The sequence below is a fragment of the Lipotes vexillifer genome, unplaced genomic scaffold, assembly GCF_000442215.2.
Source record: "Lipotes vexillifer unplaced genomic scaffold, Lipotes_vexillifer_v1.1 scaffold196, whole genome shotgun sequence".
NCBI classification, from domain to species: domain Eukaryota; kingdom Metazoa; phylum Chordata; class Mammalia; order Artiodactyla; family Lipotidae; genus Lipotes; species Lipotes vexillifer.
Window position 1 is genome coordinate 3,209,448 of NW_006775077.1, and position 7,849 is coordinate 3,217,296.

The following is a 7,849-nucleotide window of genomic DNA, read 5'->3' on the forward strand; positions in this document are numbered from 1 at the left end:
AAAAAAAAAAAAAAAAAAAAAAACCTCGGTTCTTATTTTGGGAAAACCAACCTAATTCAGACAGTATCCGTACTTCAGTATAACCAAATTTGTCATGTCTGCAGTGGAGAGATTACCTAATTTTCCCCCCATGTCCCTAAATATCATCTATAAGCATTAGGAGTAGTAAATAAATAGCTAAAACATCCGCGTAATTCACCTGATGCCTTTGTGTAGTTAACCAGAGCTCGGAAGTGCATTAAAGCTCCCTGTGACATGACAGAGCAAGGCCGATGTGGAGCAGGAGGGATGGGTACCACGAGGCAGTAGGACGAGGCCAGGACTGGGGGACGGGAGACCCGGGTCTCATTTCTGCTCTGTCGGGTCCCACTAGTCTGGCCCTGGGTGAGCAGATTCAGGTCTCTGGGTGGTAGTTCATTCAGATAAAAATGACAGGATTGGATTAGGAAATTTCTAAGCTCTCCTCGGTTTTAGAGAAAATAAAGGGTCTGGAACCAATGTTGAGTGTTGAGAACGAGTTTTATGGCCAATTAGGGAACCCAGCACTGTACAGACAGTAGGCTCTGATGGACACAGCTCAGACGAGGGCACAGACAGTCTTTAAGAGCTGAAAACCATCGTCTCTGTCTTAGTCAAGGATCTCCAGAAACACAGACCCTCGCCCACTGTATATACACAGAGAGAGAGAGATTTATTTTAAGGAATTGGCTCCCATGCTTGGGGCTGCAAGTCCAAAATCTGCGGGACAGGCAGACAGGCTGGGGACCCAGGGAAGACCTGATATGGCAGCTTGAGTCCAAAGGCCACCTGCTGACAGAAATTCCCTCTTCCGTGGGCGAGATTCGTCTTTTCTCTTAAGGCCTCAACTCATTGGATGACGCCCACCCACAGGATGGAGGGCCACCTGCTTTACTCAAAGTCAGCTGAGTTAAATGCTCAACTCATCTGAGAACGCCTTCCCAGCAGCATCTGAACTGGCGTTTGACCAAATACCTGGTGCCGGGGCCTCTCCAAGTTGGCACATAGCGTTAGCCATCACACTCTTCCTTACTGGGAAGTCACAATTGCTGTGTGATTGGCAGGCGGTATCTGGGCTAGTCAGTTAGGCCGGGGGTGAGTGCTGAGAGGGTCAGGAGGCATCCAGGACGTGTGGCTCCAACCATGCTTTCAGCATCGCTGTGGGCCAGCTGGGCAGCCAGGCCGGGATTCTGCACCTTCACCACCGACATTCTGAGAGCCAAGGAGTAATTAGAGATCTGTGCATTAACACTAAATACAAAAAGAGCAGCTATTAAGATCAAGTTCAAGTTCTCTTTTACTACTGTACATTGCAGGACGTGAGAAATTTTTGTAACTTGATGTTCATTTCATTCACTTGCCATTAATTCCACAAGATAAAAAGAAAGTTTATACTTCAGGAGGGAAGATTATTACACAAGAGGAAATTGGTTCAGGAACTGATTGTGAGTCAAGCACTTGTGTTATTAGTTAGTAGATACAGTTTAATATCTTTGAGGCCAGTGATATAATTCTCAGGTCAAAATATTGCATAATAAATGAACAGCTGCAGATAGTCTGGGCCAGAAATCCTCATGAATTATTTAATTTTTGCTTATTTTTATTATGACATCTCCATTTCCAGTGATCGTCTTTCACTGTTACATCAAATGCTCATCCTCTCCCTGCCTCTCCTTCTTACGCATGTGTCTGTCCGTCTCACTCCATCTGTTGTGTCTTCAAACCCCTTGTTCTCCCCCCTCATTTCTTTCATCCCACGTTTCCATGCTCTGACCAGTGTTCCTCAAAAGATGGTCCTGGGCTGTCTGCACGAAAATCTCTTCCAGAGCTTGTTAAAGATATAGATTTTTTTTGTACCCGAAGTCCCCACTGTCACAAACCCACATTTACCTGTGTGCATTGCATTTGCTCATGGAAATATTTTGCTTGAAGGTGGCAATGGTCCACTGTATCCTTTTTGCAGGTTTTTAACCCAGAAGGGTGACTAATGTGTTGAGTTCTCGGGGGTGGCAGGGGGAGGGTAGTATTAGGGCCGCTTACTCTGCCTGGGGGAAAGCTGACCCAGCCTATGTGTGCGATCGACACGTCTCTGTCTAGAGGAGAATTACAGTTTTCCTGACTCCTTGTTCAAGTTCTCTGGTAGTAGTTAAAAGTAGAAGGGGGAAGATGATGAAACCTATATCTGTAATTGGTGGAAAATTTTAGGGTATAGATCAAAGTACACATTTGAACTTCTCTTTTTGAAATATTTTTGACTGTTTTATTCCTCCTTGACATACATTCCTGTATCTCAGCACGTATCTTTTTCACATTATAATAAATTGATAGACACATTGATAAGGTAACAATAATACTAATGAAATTGCACATGCAATGTACTCTTTATTATCTTTACATCATTTCAGTTAAAGCCTATTTTTCCCAACAACAAAGGAAAACCCCAAGAATAATTGCATCGCTATCACAGTATTTTAATTTCTAGTAAAGCAAGAAAAAAGTGGCAAAGAAATCTCAATTCAAACCTTCCCTGTGTTTGGAGTTGCACAGATTTCTGGCTGAAAGGAGAGAAGTTAGAAAACTATATGTTTCCTATGAAATGCCGAAATATGAATTTTATGGCAAGATTCCTGCAGCAAAGGTCAAAAATCTCCCTTTAATTTGCTGCAGTGAATCTCCTTCTCTCTTTCCTTTTGTCTCTCCCTCTCAACATCAACTGTGTTTGATTTTTTTTTTTCTGACCAGTGATAGCACAACATTGTTGTTACATGAATGAAAGGTACATGGGAGATTTAAGATTTAAAAAATATATCCCCTCTGAGAAGTGTGGATTGTAATCTGAAGTATAATCTCTGATTATATCTCAGACTTTCAAATCAAATACATGATTAAAATCTACTTGTTATCCTAAAAATCCGAACAGAAAGAACACAAATCTGTCAAGTTTAGATATTGTCAATCATTTGGTTACAGTGTAATTCCACGCCATATTTTGGGAGCTCTTGCCTGCATTCAACAGAAGTCACGCTTTTCAGACAACATAAGATTTAAAGATCAGTGGATCTGACGTGATGGAAGTGGAAAGTAAAATGATTGTTACAGAAATGGGTTATTTTAAGTAGACATTCCAGTAACTTCAGATCCCAAATTATTCACACAGCTTTAGTGGTCAGATGGAAATTATCTTTCCTGCTCGTTACGGAAAAATCCACCAGAAAAATATTATATTCTCCTTTTCTATTCTGATGGTAACAAGCCTGCCTAAGAGACCCAGTGTCAAAGAATTTTTCCTGGCACTTCAATTAGCAAAATGATTCATAGCCCAAAACTGCACCCGCTTAGATGTAAGCCATATTTACACCAAGAATGCCATGTTATTTGCTGCTTTAGAAGAAAAAAAAAAATACTAGGGTATGATTAATAACAAGCTTTATACTGACTTAAAAAGACAAAACTAAATTAAAATTCCATTGCCTCAAGGTTTTGATATGGCACGGTAAAGCTATTTCTCTCCTCTGCTTTTCTCAAAAATCACCCCAAGATACAAGAGGAAAAGGAAACAGAGAACACAAAGTCCACCATCAGAGAAACTAGAAAGGAACTGAACAATGCAGATGGTAGTGTGGGGTGGGGAGCAGTGATGAAAGAGCTGGTTTGCCATGCACAGCCTTGGGAAGACTTGAGAGTGGGATGTACCAGCCATTACGGCCTGTAGGTTCATAGCGACAGAGTGTTCCAGCCGTGGGTCTCAGACACAGAGGAGGGTGGACAAGAGTAGCTGAAGGACACACAGGTGTTAAGTACAGTCTGCATTTTGGATAGTGAATCTCTCCTTCCCCCTCCATCCAGTGACAGATTATAGTCAGGATGATGCTTCTCCAGATAAGAGATAGAGGATCTTCCTCTGGAGAAACTGAAATACCCCAAAGAAAAGATCTACAGATATTGGCAATTAGGGATCCCCGACAAAAATAAATCCAGCTTTTTTTTTCCCCATTTGGTGGGTTGTCTTTTTGTTTTGTTCATGGTTTTCTTTGCTGTGCAGAAACTTTTAAGTTTAATTAGGTCCCACTTGTTTATTTTTGCTTTGGTTTCTTTTGCCTTAGGGGACAGATCCCAAAAAATATTGCTACAATTTATGTCCAAGTGTGTTCAGTCTCTGATCTCTTCTGACAGTTTTATGGTTTCAGGTCTTATATTCAGGTCTTTAATCCATTTTGAGTCTATTTTTGTATATGGTATGAGGAAATGTTCTAATTTCATTCTTTTACACATAGCTGCCCAGTTTTCCCTGCACCACTTATTGAAAAGACCGTCTTTTCTCCATTGTATAGTCTTGCCTCCTTTGTCATAGATTAATTGACCGTAAGTGTATAGGTTTATTTCTGGGCTCTCTGTTCTGTTCTGTTGATCTGTGTGTTTGTTTATGTGCCAGTACCAAGCTGTTTTGCTTACTGTAGTTTTGTAATATAGTCTGAAGTTGTACAAAATAAATAAACAACGAGGATATATTGTACATCACAGGAAAATATAAATAAATCCAGCTTACTCCCCATTTGTTCACCAGTCTACAACTCTGCCTGCCCTAGGAACTTCCAATCAATGTTTTGGACATACAAGGATCATCAGATATGCAAGGAGGGCTGGAAAAAAAAAAGGCTAAATTAAAAGCAAATAAACAGAAAAAGGCATGCAGAGAAAATAGGGAGCTGAAAAATATTAACATAAAAATATTTAACGTATTTAATATTCTTGGAAGATAGAAGATGATCCACTCATGAAACAAGAGGATGATGTTCCTTAAATATTCGAATGACAAAGAAGAGCTCTTCTAAATATAAAGATATGGATATAGATATAGATATAAAAGCCTAAATATAATGTTTAAGAAAGTCTTGAGGCTTTAGAATAAAAAGATAGAAATAGACATTGGAGAGAAAAAAAGAAAACTAGAGGATCAATCCAGCTGGCCCAATATCTGATAGTAAGAGTTCCAGAAAGAGTAAACAGAAAATTGTACAGAAAAATTATCAGAAGAATAATGTAATAAATATTCCCAGAACCAAAGATTAGTCTCTAGAATGAAATAACCCAATGAATGCCCAGCACAATGAATAATATAAAAGACCTATCCCAGGTTATATCACCATAAATTTCAGAACAATAAGGAAAAGTTCTGAAAAAAACTTGATGGGTCGAAGAATCTAAAAAAGGGAGACAACAGGCTTATCAGTAGCAACCCTGGAATCTAGAAGAGGAAGAAAAATCACCTTCAAAATTCTTATTTTCAACCTAAACTTTAATATTTAGATAGATTGCTATTCAAGAGTGAGGGGAGAATAAAGAAGTCTTGAGATGTATAGAGTGTCAAGAATTTTCTTCTTTGGCCACTTTTATCAGGAAACCACAGGAAGGCATATTTCAACAAAAGGAGGGCGGGGGGAACTAAGAAAGAGAAAAGACTTGGGCTTTAGGGAACAGAAAATGTAACATAGGAGAGAGGGAGATGGGCTTGCCAATAATAGCAAAGCAAATCTCAGGTCAACAGCCATGTGGCATTGGCAAGAGAGTGAGGAGAGAGAGAGACATGGGGAGAAAAGTAAAGGGAACTGATGGGTTTTCTGATGCATTTGATCGTATGGAAAAATGATGCTGAGAGTTCTGCACCACTGCCAGAGGGTGTAAAAAGACGTAGTAACTATTCAAAGAAAATGAAGAAAAAATGACAAAAGGATACACATATCAACTGCAGGTAAAGCAAAAGATGGCATAAAAATGAGAATACAATTACAGTACATATTGATTAGAAATAAAGAATTACATGTATACAACTGTATAAATACTAATTTGGGGTTAATTCAAACTGAAATAAAATTATATTGAAAGGTTAAAGGGAGAAAAAGAGCATGCAAGTGTGCTAAAATTCTCAATTCTGAAATTTTGGATTAATGTTGCATAACCTTACCGAATCATAAGGAAAACATATGTGTGTGTATATATATATATATATATATATATACACACACACACATATGTTTCCTCTGAGGAAAAGAAAGAAGTGGAAGATCAGGAGACAAGGGATATTCTTTTTCTATTTGGGGGGCGGGGGATGCGGGGGTTGAAATAGAAAAGAATAGCTTTATCCCTTTGCCAGGCAAAGGGGCCACAGCAGGCTCATGCCCTCAAAACTGTGTGTCCCGACCTGGAGCGGGTAGTGAGGAGGTTTTGTTGTGTTTCGTTTTTTTCGTTGGTGTACAGTTGCTTTACAATGTGGTGTTAGTTAAGCTTCTGAGAACTATCAACTGTTTAAAACTATTTGCGAACAATACTTGAAGTAAAATAAATTTTAATTAAAAGGTAAAGCTAAAAGATCAAGCCAGCATTTCTAAAACCTCAAGATACCCAAACAGAACTGGCCTCATGAACAATGGTCAGTACACTGAAGCTACGTCCACTGTGGCATCTGAAATCAGTATGGGTGACTTTTTGGCAATGGACCACATCGACCATTGACCAGTGATGATCAATAAAAATGCAAACAAATAAGTCCTTAAAGATGACCTCAGATCACCATCACACAGCATGAGTACTTTACTGTGAATTGTTTTTCAGTTTACTTTTAGCCACCAGGTGGGTCTGAAGGGGAGATACATTTTGTTGTGAGGGAAAAGGGAGGAATGCAGCTGGAGGAGAGGGTCGCAAGCCCCTCCGCTGTCAGCCAGGCACCCACGTGAGCACGGACACCTCAGGGGCATCAATAAAATGCAGAAATGAGGGTCGAAATGGATGTGAGAATAAGGAAAATCTCCTGGATTCCGATCTCAAATGATTACTGAAATGTACAAAAGAGAACATAGTTTAAAGCAAATTCTACCTTTTAATTAAAGAATAGTCTTAATAGAATCTTGATACATATTCTGTGACACAGCTATATTTATTTATCTATTTTATTTTTGGCTGCGTTGGGTCTTTGTTGCCGCGCGCGGGCTTTCTCTAGTTGCGGCGAGTGGGGCTACTCTTCGTTGCCGTGCGCGGGCTTCTCATTGCGGTGGCTTCTCTTGTTGCGGAGCTCGGGCTCTAGGTGCGCAGAGCTTCAGTAGTTGTGGCTCATGGCGCAGTAGTTGTGGTGCATGGGTTCAGTTGCTCCGTATCATATGGGATCTTCCCAGACCAGGGATCGAACCTGTGTCCCCTGCCATTAGCAGGCGGATTCTTAACCACTGCGCCACCAGGGAAGCCCGTCTTTCACCTTTGCCATCAAGTGTTCTGCGTTTCTGGAAGGCAAAGGCTCTAAACACGAGGAGATTGATAGACAGCCTATTATTTATCCCCTCTACCTGGAGCACCGATGGCTCTTGTGATGTGAGTAACTACTGCATACCAGACGCAAGAACAATCCTGCCATCTGTTTATGTGCAGGTCACCAGGCAACAGATGGTAAACTTGGGTAAGTTTGCTTTTCTATTTTGAGATTTACTGAGGATGGGGAAGTTTATTCTCTCTCTCTCTCTCTTTCTCTCTAATACTGGAGAAGCACTTTCATTTTTAGATAGTGTCAAAGTTCTAGAAAACACTTGTAATTGAAATCAAGAGTTTTCTGTTTGCACAGAGTGCTGCTATGGAGGGCTGTAAGAGTTTGTCTAGGTGTTTAGGTCTGGTGGGAGAGAAAGTAGTATATGCGGATGTCTGCAGATGTCTTTGGAAGGTCAGGACAGAGAGCCTGGTGGTCAGGTCAGCATCTGGGACACACACACTGGTGGTGGTTTCTGTGATAGGAATGGCGGAAGGGTGCCCTGCTATCTCTGTTCTGCTCTGGGAGCGGGTTGGCATTCCT